This window comes from Telopea speciosissima, chromosome 2 (assembly GCF_018873765.1).
Source record: "Telopea speciosissima isolate NSW1024214 ecotype Mountain lineage chromosome 2, Tspe_v1, whole genome shotgun sequence".
In the NCBI taxonomy this organism is placed as follows: domain Eukaryota; kingdom Viridiplantae; phylum Streptophyta; class Magnoliopsida; order Proteales; family Proteaceae; genus Telopea; species Telopea speciosissima.
In genome coordinates, this window is record NC_057917.1 from 18,340,194 (window position 1) to 18,358,247 (window position 18,054).

At 47.1% G+C, this 18,054-nt stretch overlaps 1 long non-coding RNA gene across 1 annotated transcript; it reads right to left on the reverse strand.

The window, feature by feature from the left end:
* Window positions 1–1,526: 1,526 nt before the first annotated feature.
* LOC122652888 lies at window positions 1,527–17,820 on the reverse strand. The gene is made up of 3 exons (XR_006331664.1): window positions 17,655–17,820; window positions 4,233–4,238; window positions 1,527–1,538 (listed from the first exon to the last, which is right to left on the reverse strand). It is a non-coding gene; the product is annotated as an uncharacterized LOC122652888 (long non-coding RNA).
* Window positions 17,821–18,054: the final 234 nt, after the last annotated feature.

Here is an 18,054-nt window from a genome sequence, read left to right on the forward strand (position 1 = left end):
AATTCAAGTGGTTGGTGAGCAGCTGGGTAAGTCGGTGATTGCAGAGGTTGATAAGCTTTGTTCCTCTTCTTCTTCTCCATCTCCATTCGCCAAACGGTTGCAGTGGTGGGAACACTCAATCTGAGGCTCTCTCTTCTTCGTCTCTTTTATTCCTCTTCTTATTTTTTGTTTTGTTTTGTTTTTTTGTTTTTTTGTTTTTTTTTTTTTAGCTTCATCTTTGTGTGGTTTAATTTACGGAACAAATTTTTCATAAACAAATATGATTCGAGTAACATGAGTTGACAAAACTGTTATTTGATGCAATTGATCATTGACTATAATTCTAATGTCCTGAGAAGTAGTAGACCATTAAGCACAAGCTTGGCAGCAGGTCATCTGAGCTCTACATATGACTATATAAATTTTTAACCTGCTACCAAGGTACATGAACTTCCATTGGTGATGTTAGTTCATCGTAGAGATGAGTTCATTGATGTGAGCTCATCTTAGAGATGATTTCTAGAACACGTTATGTCCTATTGTTATTATTATTATTATTTTATGTCTAATGAGATACTTTTATTGATATTTTGATTTGTTAAATGATAATCTTATGAGATGTAATAGGGGATATTATATTGTGTTTATTTTAGTTGTGAGGTTTCTTTTTGATAAAATCATTGTCTATATGTTATTATTTTGTTTATTAGTTGGTGCATGTCTATTACATAGTGAATATATGCTCGTATTTTTTCTTATAAATCGATCGTATTATTGCCGTATGCGTTTTATTATGTCGAATTTTTTAAAAGTATTATTGCTATCTAGTCCGTTTAATTGCTAAACGTATCCGTTCTCATTCAATTGTCATTCTCGAACTTACTAACAAAGGCTTGTGCCACCGGCACAAAGAATATTTGGCCTTCTTTTTGTTTAGGACTTATTTTTAAAAAATCATTAATAAAAAAATTATAAAAAATTAATACTTTTTTTTTTTTTGGTAAGAATGAAAACTGTTTGATAACCATTAGACACAATAGAGTGTAGAATGAGAAATCGTTTGGTAACTACTTATGCATAATAAATTTTTACAATTTTATGTTGGTGAATTTTTGAAGAAATGGATCCAAAGCCCATATAATTATGATTATATAGTTCGAGTGATATATGAAGAGATTTTCTGTGTCTCCATGAATCAAAACGGTAATTTGTTATAATTTTTCCCATTTCTTTCTTCAAATCCAAAAGTCTTGCAACTCCCCTTTTTTCCTACCCTAAACGGCGTTTGAGACTTCCAGTCAATCAGGCTTTGTTCATTGTTACCAGAGATTCGAAGTGTCAACCAGAGGAGATCACACTACTACCCCACCCCCGGATGATTCTTGTATTCAAGAAGAAAATAATAAAGCCGACAACAAATATGGAAGAATGCCAACTAGTAAAGCCCTAATTCTATATGAAAATTGTAAGGGTTTTCGACACTAGTGATGGTTGTCTGGTTTTGAAATATTTATGCTGATCTTGATGGAATTCCATTTAAAAACTCGAATAAGGGCGAGCTATGAAGGCGACCTACAAGTTAAAGGCTTCAAACAGAGTGTTGGGTCCCTTCAAAATATAATCAAACGAGGCGGTGACACGAAGACTAGGCGACTAATGAGGCATAAAACACCCCACCTATCAGAGGCTGCCACATGCCGACCCGACCTCAGTCCGAGAATCGAGTTGGGCCGAGCCGGAGACCGGGCTGACCCCATCTCCGATAAGTCACATGACAGAGCTAGATTCGAGCAAGCTAGCCGGTGGATGAAGCCGAGCTCATACAGGTCAGCCGTAGACTCCCTTGCCGACCTCCCTTGCCAACCTCCTCTGCCGACCCCCTGGGCCAACCTCCGAGGCCGAGCCCTCCTCCACTGAAGCTTCCATAGCACCCCACCGTGGATCTCCAGGCCACGTCAGTGCATCCCGAGAATCACGGGATAAGGATCAAGCCACGATCCCAGCGCAACACGGAATCGCACTCTACATGGACTCTTACCTTAATAAGAGTCCGACCCCGAAAATAGCTCTCCACTCCGCTCTACGCGAGAGAACCTTCCAAAAGAAGGACTCCTACCATACTAGGACTCTCCCAACCGCCTCATCTCCTCCTTACTCTATAAATACCCAGGTATGGAACACCATTGATCATCTGGCTTTTTACTACGCAGTTACGCTGTTGCATTGGAGACCTGACTTGAGCATCGGAGAGTCCCAGGCCGGAGCCACACCGGTTCTCTTGTGCTCATTGCTTGGTTTTTGCAGGCTCATCCGTAGGCGAACCAAGCATCGAAGGTTTTCACACGCAACAGATTTGGCGCCGTCTGTGGGAACGACATCAGCAAGCATCGTCGTTTCTACCAATTCCAAGAGCAATAATAATGGTGCACACGAGGTCAGGGCAGCATGGCTCGACTTCCCGAACGGACGAGCCGCAACCCGTTGGGCAGACGAGGCGATCACCGCCCCCTGAAGCCTCTTGGCAGGGGATAAACAGAAGACCCCCTCGGGCAGGGGGTGCGCAGCCCATCACGGGCACCATTCCCCCACCGGAGGGCGGGAATGGGGGAGCGGTGCTAACCACGGCCGCGGCTGGCCGGATACAGGCCGAGCTAAGCTTGGACGGGATGGGCCTACCAGCGGCGCCACCCTTGCAGGAGAATTTGGACCTCGAAGCCCCGGCAAATAATCGACAGGTTATGGACTTGCAGTTGCAGATGCTCCACACCAACAAGATGCTGCGCACCTTCATGAACCAGATGACCCGAGGCGGGCTGATGGGCCAACCACTGGCCGCGCCCCCTCCAGCTCCGGTCCGCGCAGAGAGGAACATATAGTAAAATGGTGGCCGGCGTAGGGCCGAGCCTAGCCGAGCTGCGTCCTCACACCCGTCTCATCAGAAGACTCCACCTCCACGCCCTAGTAGAGGAGCTCGGCGGGATGAGCAAGAGCATCGCCAAAGCCCGCGAACAGGGCAGGAAAAATAACCAGCCGGCTCGGTAGCGAGGAGGTCGGTATTTTCTGGACGGCTCAAAGAGGACGAATAGCAGAGAAGAGTCCGAGAACAAGGGAAAGAGCTGAATGAACGACGCGCTGCGAGACAAGGAGAAGGATCTCGTCATAATCCTCGGCGTCAAGGCTCGCCTGCCTGAGAAGAACAGCAGGGGAGCCCCCGTGGGTCCAACTTCCAGGAGGAAAGAAGAACAAGGAAGGACGGTGAGGATCGAGCTGACCAGAATGGTCGACCACAACGGGACGGCCGACCCTACCGACCCCGGGCAGAGGAGCCGGTTGGCCGAGCACCTGAAACAGAGCTGGAGAGGCAGCTACGAGACTTGGCGGAGCAAGTGGAGGGGTTGAGGAAACAAGCGACCCGGATACCTATTCGTTGGTCGGGCGACACCCATATCCTCTCGAGATCATGACCGCGCCGCTACCAAAAGGGTTCAAACCTCCCCCGTTCGACCGATATGACGGGACGACCGACCCGACCAATCACATCAACTACTTTAATGCGATGATGACCATGTACGGGGGAACCGAGATCATTTCTTGTCGAGCCTTCCCCGCATCCCTCAAGGGTGCGGCGACCTCATGGTTCTCCTAGTTGCCGCCGAACTCTATAAAAAGCTTCGCTCAACTCTGTCGAGCATTCGTCACGAGCTTCCAGAGCAGTATGAAACACAAGAAGACAATAGTCAACCTCCTCAGCGTGAAGCAAAGGCCCGACGAATCGATCCGAGCATTCGTCTCCCGCTTCAACAAGGAATCCTTAGATATCAAGGATTTGGATGAGGCCACGACCCATACGGCTATGAGCAATGGATTGGCCGACATGGACCTCATCAAGGACTTGGCCCGAAAGCAGACCAGAAACCTGGCCGAGCTCTTAGAGAGATGCAATGAATTTGCAAATATGGCCGAGGTCCTCCAGGCCCGGAAGGGAAACGAAGGCCGGCCTGACAAGAAAAGGCCGACAATAGAAGACCGTAGGGAAGACAAACGGCCCAGGACGGATCGCTGAGCTGACAAGTCTAACCGAGCTCGGAGCCCTGACTACACTCCACTGAACACCTCGCGCAAGGAGATCTTGATGCAAATACAGGAAAGGGGGGTACATCCGCCGACCCCGGTCGATGCAAGCGGGGTCATCTCGGAATCCCAATAAATATTGTCAGTTCCACAAGGACACCGGTCACGACACCGAGGATTACTACCAGCTAAAAAGAGAAATCAAAGAGCTGATAAAAGCGGGCCATTTGAAGTGATATGTCAAAGGAGGCCGAGAAGATCGTGGGGGTCGGCGGCCTGAAGAGCGGGATCAACGAAGAGCCGAGCCGAGGCCCGACAATAGGCGAGTCGAACGAGAGGAAGATAAAGTCCGAGCTGAGAAGAAAGAGGACGGGTCCGGGCCGAGCAGGGACAAGGGAGCCCCCATATACACTATCCTCGAAAGGCTAAGGCAAACCCGCGGTTCATCGGAGTTGCCGAGATGCCCGCCAAGAAACTCAAGCCAGCCGCGACGATCTCCTTTACCGAGGCCGACCTCGAAGGTATAAGTTTACCTCATGATGATGCTTTAGTGGTGTAGGTAGAAATTACGAACAGACCCGTACACCGTGTATTGGTTGATACCGATGCATCTGTGGACCTTATGTCACTAGAAGCATACCGACAATTTGGCTTCGGCGACGAAGCGCTCAAGCCGGAAGGCACCTCACTTCACGGGTTCTCGGGAGCTGTCGTGACCATCAAAGGCTCAATCGACCTGCTGGTCATGATTGGGCAAGCTCCATGCCAGGTGACGATTCAAGTAAAATTCATGGTGGTACGGTCGGTAGTGGCTTTCAACGCCATACTCGGTCGTCCTTCATTGACCGCTCTCTAAGCCATCATCTCCCCGACACACTTGAAGATGAAGTTCCCCACTGAGAACGGTGTCGGTGAGGTCCGAGGCGACCAGAAGAAGGCCCGGGAGTGCTACGCTACTTTCGTCAAGCAAAATAAGGGTAATGTCCGAGGAATGGCAATGTGAGTCGAGCACCTCCCCGAGGATCAGCGGGATGAGCTTATCGAGAGGAGAGGATGACCCGTGGAAGACCTGACCCCACTTCATCTCAGCGAAGATGACCCAACAAAGGTGGTCCAGCTCGGATCATTACTAAATGAAAATCAAAGGAATCAGCTCGAAGTTTTCTTAAAGGCGAACGCCGATGTCTTTGCCTAGTCGGCTGCCGACATGACGGGCATACCCAGGCATATAGCTGAGCACCGGTAACACGTAGATCCAGGTCGAAAACCAATCCGGCAGAAGAGAAGGAACTACGCACTTGATCGACAAACCGCGATCAAAGAAGAGGTGGAGAAGCTTTGCCGATCAGGGTTCATCCGAGAAGAAAAATTCCCGACCTGGTTGGCTAACGTCGTCATGGTCCCCAAACCGAACAGGAAGTGGAGAATGTGTGTCGACTACACCGATCTCAACAAGGCTTGTCCAAAAGATGAGTACCCGCTACCTCGAATCGACCTCTTGATTGACACCACGGCAGGTCACGAGATGCTGAGTTTCATGGACGCGTATTCCGGCTACAACCAAATCATGATGCATAAGGAGGACGAGTCATACACGGCATTCTGAACTGACCAAGAAAATTTTTGCTACAAGGTCATGCCGTTCGGATTAAAAAATGCCAGAGCGACATACCAGCGCCTCGTGAACTATATATTCCGCGAGCAGATCGGAAGAAACGTGGAAGTCTACGTGGACGACATGTTGGTGAAAAGTTTGAAGGCCGAACACCACTTGGCCGACCTGGAAGAAGCCTTTGGCGTATTGAGGAAGAACCAAATGAAGCTGAATCCCGCCAAGTGTGCATTCGGCGTGACCTCGAGAAAGTTCCTCGGCTTCATGGTCTCTGTCAGAGGCATCGAAGCCAATCCGACAAAAATCAGAGCCATCCAAGAGATGAGCCCTCCAAGAATGATCCAAGAAGTACAGAGGCTAAACGAACGTGTGGCGGCGTTGGCACGATTCATGTCGAGATCGGGCGACAAGTGCCTACCGTTCTTTAAAGCCCTCAAGAATATCCGAAACCCAAAGGACTTTATCTGGTCGGATGAATGCTAGGAAGCTTTTGAAGAGCTGAAGAAATATTTGGAGAACCCACCTCTTCTCAGCCGACCCGAACCAAAAGAGGATCTTCAAGTCTACTTAGCCGCTACCCCTGTAGCGGTCAGCACGGTGTTGATCAGGGAAGAAAGTCGAACTCAAAGACCCATATACTACATCAGCCACGTTCTTGTCGATGCCGAGACAAGGTACTCCGGGTTCGAGAAAGTAGCATTTGCTCTTGTTACGGCCGCAAGGAAACTAAGGCCGTACTTCCAAGCTCATCCAATCGCGGTACAGACCGCCCAGCCACTCAAGAAGATATTGCATAAACCCGACGTTTCGGGACGGCTGATTACCTGGGCGGTTGAGCTGAGTGAATACGATATAAGCTATCGTCCGAGGACGATGATAAAAGGACAAGCCCTTGCCCACTTCATCGCCGAATGCACAGGGTCCGACCTTGAGGTCGGGGAAGAAAAGACTGTAGAAGAGGTCGGGGCTACGGCCGACCCTACTTGGACCATGAATGTCAACGGCTCAAGCAACTCTGGAGGAAGCGGGGCCGGCCTGATACTGGTAAGCCCCGAAGGGTTTCTGATCCAATATGCCCTGAGGTTCAAATTTTTTGCCTCAAACAACGAGGCAGAATATGAAGCCCTCCTAGCTGGACTTCGAGTCAGCAAAGCAATGTGCATAAAGCGGTTAAAGGCGAGAGGACACTCCCAACTCGTGGTCAACCAGGTCAACGGAGACTATGAGGCGAAAGATGAAAGGATGATAGCTTACCTGAGCCGAGCCCGAGATCTGATTGCCGAACTCGAGCACTTTGAGATGACTCGAATATCGAGAAAAGAGAACGCCGCGGTTGACTCCTTGTCCAGGTTGGCCGAGGCCGACCTCCAATATCTGAGCCGGTCAGTATACATAGAAATCTTGGAGAAGCCCTCCTTACAAGAAGAAAGCGTAAAACATATTAAAGAGGACGGGCCGACCTGGTTGGACCCCATTGTCAACTACTTGGAGAATAACCTGCTCCCAGAGAACCGAGACGAAGCAAGAAAGGTCAAGATCCGAGCTGCCAAGTACGCCATGATCGACGGAGTGCTCTACAAAAGAGCAATCTCAGCCCCTCTTCTCCGATGCCTTAGACCAAAGGGGGCCGAGTATGCATTAGCCGAGGTGCATGAGGGAATATACGGGAGTCACATGGGTGGCCGAGCTCTTGCATACAAGATACTTCGACAAGGATTCTATTGGCCAAGAATGCAAGAAGAGGCCATGAGGTACGTGAAGACGTGCGAGAAGTGTCAACTATTCGCACCAATCCCAAGCCGACCAGCAACAAAGTTGACCTCAATGCTGAGCCCAATCCCATTCGCTATGTGGGGAATGGACATTCTCGAAGATTTCACCCCGGCATCGGGAAACAGAAAGTACGTGGTAGTGGCGATCGATTACTTCACCAAGTGGGACGAGGCTGAGCCCCTTGCAACCATCACCGAGAAGAACATGGAGAAATTCTTCTGAGATAAGGTCATCTACCGGTTCGGGCTACCGAAAGTACTCATCACAGATAATGGCACACAATTCAACAACCTGGCCTTTCGAAAGTTCTGCGAACACTTCTACATTGACTGCCGACTCGTCTCGGTAGCTCACCCGCAATCAATTGGACAAGTAGAAGTGTCCAACTGAACATTACTCACCGGCATTAAGAGAAGGTTGGATGAGGCCAAAGGGAGATGGGTGGAAGAACTCCCAAGTGTCCTATGGGCATATCGGACGACAGTAAGAACTCCAACCAGGGAGAGTCCTTTTTGCCTCACTTATGGGACTGAAGCCCTCGCCCCGGTTGAAATTATGGCCTCATCGTACCGAGTGTTCAACTTCGATGAGAAGACCTATGAAGATGGACTGAGAGCCAACCTTGACTTTCTCGATGAAGTTGGGGAAAATGCCCTACTCCAGAACGCGGCATACCAACAGAGGACGGCAAAGTACTATGACTCAAGAGTAAAAGAGCGGCACTTCCGTCAAGGAGACCTCATTCTCAGAAAACTCAGCGCATCCCAGCCGAGGCAGTAAGGAAAGTTAGCACCAAATTGGGAAGGCCCGTACATAGTCTCCAAGCAAATTCGCCCTGGCATGTATCGCTTGCAGACTCCGGGGGGCAAGAAGGTATCGAGACCTTGGAACTCGGAAAATTTGAAGAAGTTTTTTCAATAACTGAGCATGCTTGTATTCAGCTTTAGCTCCGACATTTGATTCAATAAAGTCTTTCTCCACCACTTAACCTATTTGCAAGCTCCTAAATCAAAGTCATAAGACCGGTCCTCATAGACCTGGCCGACCACGAAGACCGACCCTCATAGGTCGGCAGCCAAGTCGTAAGACCGGTCCTCATAGACCTGGCCGACCTCGAAGACCGACCCTCATAGGTCGGCAGCCAAGTCGTAAGACCGGTCCTCATAGACCTGGCCGACCTCGAAGACCGACCCTCATAGGTCGACAGCCAAGTCGTAAGACCGGTCCTCATAGACCTGGCCAGCCTCGAAGATCGACCCTCATAGGTCGGCAGCCAAGTCGCAAGACCGGTCCTCATAGACCTGGCCGACCTCAAAGACCGACCCTCATAGATCGGCAGCCAAGTCGTAAGACCGGTTCTCATAGACCTGGCCGACCTTTCAAGAGCAAACTCCCCCTTTGGCCGAGCCTAACAAAGTTCAAAACTAAGCTAAGGCATTACGCTTGGCCAGGAAGGCTGCTCGGCCACGCGTCCGCTTATATGATAACCTGTCCAATCGGACCGAAGGGAACGACGAATTAACCAACCAAAGCGAGGATCACATTGACCTCGGGCATGGCATGGCCGAGCCGCCGATCACGTGAAGCATGGGTTAAAAAAGAGACAAGTTCCTAAGCTCGGCTAACGGAACGACTCGGCAGTTCGGCCACAAATAGAACAGAGTACACAAGGAAAAGAAGGTTAAGAGCGCTGAGCTAAAATACTTGGACAAATTCTGGCAAAAATAGATTTTTCATTCATTATAAGCCGACTGATCGGCATGGTTACAAGATGGCAGTTCGGCCCCCCAAAAAAAAAAATTACATCTCGATCTCCTCGGCGTTGGACTTGGAGGCGACCTCGGCGGTGTCCACGGCAGTAGGCTCGGCAGGAGGGTCTTTTGGTCCAGCATCCAGAGGGAAGACGTCGGCCTGGGGAGGCTCCTCAAAGGGTAGAGCCTGGGTGACCTCGGCTCCCTCCTCATCTCCCAACTCCCCGGCGAAGGTAGTCGCGTCATCATCAAACCGGGAGAGATTGAGATCAGGGTACGTCGCCTTGATCTCGGCCAAAAGCTCAGCTCGGCTTGCCTCAAAACCTTCGGCATATGGAGGCTTCCTGATCTCATGGCACACATCAACATACTCCTCCGATTGGAGATAGTCGCTGATCGCCTCGACCCGAGCCATGGCCAGATCTTCCTTGGCCTTCTCCCTCACCTCAACAAGCTGAACCTGCAGAGCCCGGACCTTCTCTCTCTGCCTGATCACCTCGGCCTGAGAGCTCTCCACTTCGGCCTCGGCAGCAATGAGCTTCTCTTGGGTCTCTCGACGCCTCTGAACGGCATCCTGGGCATCTTGATAGGCCTTCTTGCATTGGACGCCCAAGGAATGGTTCTCGGTCAGGAGCTGCTCAAAGCGAAGCATGGTCTCCACTGCCTTGGCGAATCCCTACAAAAAAGCATGAGAACAAAAATCAAGACCGACTACACGCATCATATCTAATCACAAAAGCCGACCAGGAAACTTACCATGTTAAAATCTTGGAACAAAGTGGAGAGGAGCTCGGGGTCAGACAGCGCCTCGAGCTTCTCCTTGTCAGTGGGAGGCCGACTTGCATCCAACCATTCTTTGGCGTGTGTGGCTGACGTCAATGCCAAGTCCCCTGGGAAGAGGCCCCAGGTCGGCCTCACAGGAACATTGCTGGCCGAGGCCCTCCCCAAGACGTATCGGGTGATGTTGGTGGGTGAAGCCACGGGCGGAAGACCACCACTTGTCAGATTGACCGAGAGCTTCTGACGCTTGATGTCTCTCGGCGGGCTCCTCTCGCCTTTTCGGCCTTTCCCCTTCCTCGGAGACCCCGCTGGGCCCATATTCTTCTCGGCCTCAAGGCCGACCACAGCGTCCGACGGTCCCGGCATCACGGCCTTGTCGTTGGGGACCTTGGAAGACTCGCCCCGGGACTTCTTCTCAATATTCTTCTTCCTTCGATCTGCAAGGGTCTCGGCCCTTAGCCGAGCTGTATCTATAGGGGGAATGTGGCCAACCACTGCAAGAGAAATTGAGAACATAAAAAATAAGTAGAAACAGAAAAGAAGACTAAGTAAAGGGGTCAGCTCGGACCACAGAGAAGGGCTCGGCTCGGGCTCCTACCAGGGGTCATATGCCACCTCTGAAGAAACCCCTCATCCTGAAGCTGGAGGACATCGAAGGGCTGACGCTGGAGGATCAGGTCAAGCGAGGTCATCTCCTTCTCGGTCAGGGGTAGTACCCTATTGACGTAGTTTAAGTTCATCTCCTTCCACTCGGTTCGGAGAGGGCTATTGGGAATGGAAGCGAAGAAAAAATGAGGCTTCCAATACTTATTGAAGGTCGGCGTGCCGACCAAAAATTTGTGGCCGCCCAGAGCCGCACTCTTCCCCAATCGGCGGCAAAAATAGTACCACCCCTTCTCGGGAGACTTCTTCAAGAAGAAGAGCCGAGAGAAAAGCGCCACGCTCGCACCTCGGCCCATCTCGCAGAATAAGGCGTAGAAGCCATACACGGCTAGCCAAGAGTTCGATACCAGTTGACCAGGAGATAGGTGGAAGTGGTCCAAGATCTAGTCCATCAGGCCGAGAACGGGGAGCCTGAACGTATACTTGAAGGGCGTCTCGTACAAAGCTACCTCGCCGGGCCTGATGAAGCAGGCCATCTCCCTGGGGTTAGGAACTCGGAGCTGAATGTCCTCGGGGATGGCATAGGTCATCCACAGATAGTCGAGGTCGGCCTCCGTGATCGTGCTTGGAACGGTGCCGACACTACCTTCCTCGGGCTCAGGGGTGTCAGCGGACGAGCTGACCGAGCCAACCCCCACCTCAGACGAATCTCCCTCACTTGATTCCTCATCGGATGAGGATGACCCAGAGTTCTCGGCTCGATCTGCGGCGATTGGGTGGGCCGCGTGGTCAAACTCCAAGAGTAACGGAGGGTCGACCACCTCGGCTTGACGAAGCTCCACTACATCGGGCTCATCCGAGGTCGAGCCCAACAGGTCTATGGTGGGAGAACGAGCGGGGAGCTCTCGGCTAGGACTCTCGCCCTCTGCCGCCTCGGCGAACAGCTCGCCCATAGGACTACTACCAACTGACATACTGGGTGGAGAAGACTTACTGGTTGAAGAAGAGCTAAGGATGAGCTGAGCGCGAACGAAGCAAAGGCCGAGCTGATCACGAACAAGTAGACACCGAGTGTTACCGAGCTGAAGAATCCAAGCTTGCCGAGAAGTCAATAACTTAGAGCAGTGAGGAATGAATAGTTAGGAGTCGTCTATTTATAATCCTTGGGTTTTACTGATCCAACGGCCGACCAGAGCTCAGCATGATTCAATGGCCCAGATCAAAGGACGTTTCGAATTCCTGAGCCTGCCATAATGACTCTGCTGATGTGGCACTGACACCCAGCCGTCAGATCTTGCAATGTCAAATCCGTGGCAAAAAATAAGCTCGGCTCGACCACAAAAATCTTCTAGACAAGCGGACCAGGAAACTTCACTCATCAGTGCCAAGCCGACCCCTGATTGGTGGGGGGGGCCTGTGATGAGGCATAAAACACCCCACCTATCTAATTTTAACTGATTCATATCCGGTTTGATTTTGATTTTAACTTATCAAAATGTAAACTGCACCGCAACCAAACTGAATAACCATAACCGCAGTCTATCAATTCGCCTCGATCTACAATTCCCTTTCAGGATAACCTCCTCACCCCCTTCTTCTTCCTGCACATGGCACCTAGAACCTAGTCATCGCTAACTGGAAAAAAAAAGCTCACGATTGTAAATTCTATGTCAGAGACGAGAGGACAAAGCGGGAGTTCGTAGTCAAGACTCAAGACACTCAAGATCGTAATTCTTGTGAAGGGTAATGGGTCGCTGTTGCGTGTGAAAACCTCCAATGCTTGGTTCGCCTACGGATGAGCCAGCAAAAACCAAGCTATGAGCACAAGAGAACCGACCAGGAAACTTCACTCATCAGTGCCGAGCCGACCCCTGATGAGTGGGGGGGCCTGTGATGAGGCATAAAACACCCCACCTATCAGAGGCTGCCACATGGCCGACCCGACCTCAGTCCGAGAACCAAGTTGGGCCCAGCGGGAGATCGGGCCGACCCCATCTTCGATAAGTCCCATGACAGAGCCAGATTCGAGCGAGCTAGCCGGTGGATGAAGCCGAGCTCATACAGGTCAGCCATAGACTCCCTTGCCGACCTTCCTTGCCGACCTCCCTTGCCGACCTCCTCTGCCGACCCCCTGGGCCGACCTCCGAGGCCGAGCCCTCCTCCACTGAAACTGCCATAGCACCCCACCGTGGATCTCTGCCACGTCAGCGTATCCCGAGAATCACGGGATAAGGATCGAGCCATGATCCCAGCGCAACACGGAATCGTACTCTACATGGACTCTTACCTTAATAAGAGTCCGACCCCGAAAATAGCTCTCCACTCCGCTCTACGCGAGAGAACCTTCCGAAAGAAGGACTCCTATCATACTAGGACTCTCCCAACCGCGTCATCTCCTCCTCACTCTATAAATACCCAGGTATAGAACACCATTGATCATCTGGCTTTTTACTACGCAGTTACGCTGTTGCATTGGAGACCTGACTTGAGCATCGGAGAGTCCCAGGCCGGAGCCACACCGGTTCTCTTGTGCTCATCGCTTGGTTTTTGCAGGCTCATCCGTAGGCGAACCAAGCATCGGAGGTTTTCACACACAACAGCGACCCATTACCCTTCACAAGAATTACGATCTTGAGTGTCTTGAGTCTTGACTGCGAACTCCCGCTTTATCCTCTTGTCTCTGACATAGAATTTACAATCGTGAGCTTTTTTTTTCCAGTTAGCGATGACTAGGTTCTAGGTGCCATGTGCAGGATGAAGAAGGGGGTGAGGAGGTTATCCTGAAAGGGAATTGTAGATCGAGGCGAATTGATAGACTGCGGTTATGGTTATTCGGTTTGGTTGCGGTGCGGTTTACATTTTGATAAGTTAAAATCAAAATCAAACCGGATAGGAATCAGTTAAAATTAGAATCGATTTGCATACGATCCGATTTATCGGTTTCTATTCGGTTTTCATTATCCGATTCACAAATCGTTTACATGCGGTTTGTGTAGTGCCGGTTTGAGAAACAATAATGAAGACAACCTTGGGGCCGCTTGATAACCTTTATGTTGTTTCTGTGCTAGGAAACAACATAAATAGTTTTTTTCTGTTTATGTGCTCAGAAACAATCTTTGTAGCGTTTGAAAAACCTGTTTTGAAAACGTTTCCAGAACACAATTAGAACACTAATGGTGTTTGACAAACTCTGTTTTCGGAAACAGGTTCTTATACTGTTACCAATAATTATAGAATTGCCCTACTATATACTATTTCAATCAAAATCATATTTTTGATATTAAAGTCAATATTTTTAAAATTTAATAATGCATTTGTCTTTAAGAATGCACTTTAGGTAATAAAAATTAATAACGGCATTAAAAGTGGTTGGAGTAGGATTTGAGCTAGATATTCCTGTGTTTCCCCATTCTCTTCCGGACTCCTACTCTCATCATATTTCCCATGTCTATGTGATTTTTTTTAAAAAAAAACTCCCATCTTCACCTATCTTTTTCCTTTCCTATTCTTTGTTTTTCCATTTTTTTCTTTTCCACTCTTATATGATAAACAAACTATTTATTCTATTAGCAAGTAGGGTTTTGTTAATCCATTTTAAAACTATCCATCATTTTCAATTCGTACTTGAACAAATAAAATGTATAATTAACCCAAGATATTTTACTTATTTTATTCAAGTATGATGCAATAATTATTGCTTATTATATTAATTATTATGCTATTAATTAATCCAATTGAATGCATGGTCTAGTATTCGAGTAAGAGAACCTATAAAACCAAAACCAGAAAGAGAACCTATAAAATCGAACCGGAAAGAGAACCTATAAAACCAAAACCGGATCATTTTTTTGTGGTGCGATTCAATTCGATCATAAACGGTCGATTTCATTCTGATATTCGGTTTCGTATCCATTTTGACACCCTTACACAAGATGAAGGAAAAAAGAGAGAAAAAAAAAATGAGGGATTAGGGTTTGAGCCAAGTAAAACTAGAATGATTTGTTAGATTGTTATTTTATCATTTTAAACTAAAAAAAGGAACATTTAGAACATGTGCACATTAAACTTGAGCGCAAAAATGAAGAAGAAACGTTTTTGGCCATAATCCATAATAGACTCTTGACTCTATTATGGTTTTTGGGGATTTTCATTTATTTTAAATAAAAACAAGTTTAAAAGATGATAACAAACACATGAAAAAATTGTCACAAAATAAAAATGAAAAATGTTACCAAAAAGACCCTAAACCCCACTCACGAGCCCCATATGTCATGGAGTATTGAGACCACTATTTTAGGAATTGGTATCGGATACAGATTGGTCTCAGTCGATACCGATTCGGATCAGTAGGCCCATATCAGACGGATTTGCCTATAATTTTCAATAAAATCGTTTTTCTTTATTTTTTACCTTTGGTCTATACCGATTCACCTATACAGGATCATTTGATATGAATCACCCAATTTTTGGCGATCTAATACTGATTCCTCCAATTGTTATTGAGAGGATTTTAGTTGAAATGAAAAAAGTTTGCATTTTTCCCGATTTTAGGTGTATTTAGTGCTAAAGAAAATATTAATAGGGAAGCAGTTTTCTGTACGGGAGTGTGGCCTACGTCAGCACTCCCATGTTTCTATCTCTCTCCTCCTTAAAACTAGGGGATAGAGGTGTCTTTTCACATAGGGAAGAGAGAGATAGACTCATGGGAGTGCTGGCGTAGGCCACACTCCCAAACAGAGATCTTTTTCCCATATTAATAATAATAAAAGTTTCCCACAATGCTAGTGTACATTATAACTCCCTCACATGGTTTTTTTTGTAGAAGTGTTAAAAGTTGGCCCACACTAGTAGGGCTGATCAGACTTGACGCTTAAAGCCCAAAATCAAAAAGATTCGGTCTCAGCATAAGTCCAACATAAACCCGATTGAAATTGATCGAGACTAGTGACCAGCTGTAAACCACCCTTAACTGAACCGATTGGCCTGATTATGGAAAATGGGAACTGATACACCATATTGTATCCAATCAGTTGTAGGGCGACACATGGCAACGTTGGGCCTGAGAAGCGTATGCCTTCGAAGACTCCTACATCATAAGAGGCAAAGAAAATGTAGAGGGACACATCAACAAAGTTAGATGGAAAGACTCCTAATGGCTAAAATTTAGGAGGGGATCACTCCTTCAAAGGGAATCCAAAACCTAGAAGGACTCAATCATTCGGAGAAGAAGGAAAGCAAGCTCGCCCGTCTTTGGAAAGGGAATCGTGGAGGAAACATGTATAAATAGAGGCCATAGTGCCAGAAGAAGGGATCAAGGACTGAATCAATCAATAAAGCTTCTTTGCAAAGTTCTTCATGTCCAATACAATCTCTTGTGTGACAGAGAGGGAAATTTTACTTCTTTCTTTGCACAACAAGCCCTAAGCCCGAAACTAAAAAATTCAGATTTTGGGTTAGGGTCGTTAGCCTGTCAATTACTCCTTTGAGAAATTTAAGGGCCTAGATAGGGAGCCCATTAAAGAATGTCTAGAAGATGACCTATTGATATGATTATGAACCAAAACAACATAGCACAATTGGCTTGAATATGAACCGAACTAATTACATTGTTTATGGCCCATTTGGCATGAGTCCAATTATAGATCGGTAATCAATAGACCAATCATAAGTAGGTTCCATGTCTGGCTTATGAAGACCGATTAGTTAAACCGTGAGTTCATGGTGTAGAGTCTTAAAGTGGTGGGGATGGGGGGGGGGGATTGGGGAGAGGGTAGGTAACAGTCAAAAGACTCAAACTCAAGACCTCCTAGTGAGCATGGGCATGAAGTGCACAACAGCTCACCAGCTGCGCTTGGTAGCTGTTGTTATCTTCTTTTTCCCTTTTTTCTCAATGCATATGGAAGTAATTGTGAGAAGGGGAAATTTCTATCAGACTCCTAAACCTAACCTATATTTAACGTACGGCCTCCTCTCACAATAGGAGGTCGAAATGACATACTCCCTATTTGACATTTCGTAACCCTTATACCAAATTCCTCTATAAAACATTTCTTTTTTGATTCCCCCAATAAATCAAACTTTCACCTCTCTTTCTTCATTAACTTTCTAAATTTATCACTTAAAGTATGTAATAGGATGACTTAACTATATATTGATATAAAAAGAAAGTTGTGTCTTGAACTTATACTGAATGCAATTAATATTAAGGGGAACATTATTTTGGAGAGAGAGAGAGAGAGGTACATTTTTGGTAGTATAGATTGGAAATTTGAAAGCCTCACTTCAGGCTCCTTTTGACTGATTGACTTTGTCAAGGTTATATTACATCTTCAACCTCTGAGAAATTGTCTCAAAATTGGAATCAGTGATAGCTAATTCCTTCAGATTTAAATTAAGGGTTTTTTACAAATGCCCCCCTGAAAATACCTATTTGTCCAAATGCCCCCTTATAACTTTTCAAATTGCAAAATCCCCCTACTTTCAAAACAATGTAGCACTTTGGTCCAATCCGTTAGTCTGGGATGTTAGAGGTTAGCTTTAGGGGATTTAATGACCAAAATACCCTTATGATAAAAATCAGCAAAAATTAAAGAGTAAAGTGACCAAATTGCCCTCATCTTCCCCAAATAGTTTAGGTTCGAAATTGCAAATCGAAAAAACCCTAAATGGTTTCCAGACCTCTATGAAATCCAATCTTCTTCAACAATTAGGTCTGTTGTTCAGGTAATGGTGTTGATAAAGATTTGGTACATTGCTTTCCCTTTCTTCTTTTTACCTGAGTTTACGTTTTTGAATTGATTTATCTATTTTGAATGAAGATCGAAATTTAGACTCTGTAATGGAATAACCTTTAGGAAGTTTGGATCTTTCCAGGCATAGTTAAGATCGTGATAAGGAATTGCAGATTTTAAGTTTTTCCCGATTTTCTTCTCTTTCTCAGTGTCAGTGGTCCTCTTTGTCACACTTGAGATTTTTTCAGAATTGGATCGAGTAGTCTGAAATTTTTGAAATTTGGGTTGCAGGAGTAAAGGATTGATCTAAAGATATTAGGGCATGTTCTGTACTCCAGAATTGTCCATAAGTACAAATGCAGGTGGAAGCTTTCAGGTCTTCATGTTCTCTCAAGAAACCAAATTCGGTCACTCAACCCTCTCCCAAGCTTAGACCTGGTTCCATGTCCGATCTTTAAAAACTGGAAAAGGTGACCCGTACGAGTGGGAACCACAATTATACTTTGTTTCTAATCCCTAGAGAGGAAAAACAACAATGGTACTTTTTACAGTGGAAGAGGCCGAGCCACTTAAGGCGGGTGTCAATATCGTCTGTTAGGGGTCAAGGAAGGGGAACTGATAATACTACTTCGAGGGTAGTAACCTCCTTAAGAAGAATAGAGAAGATAGAAATTGTCTCATGCTTTTCATTCCTTTCTCTTCTCCTTTTATAGTGATCCTTACATTCTAGTATAACAACTGATACCCTCATGTT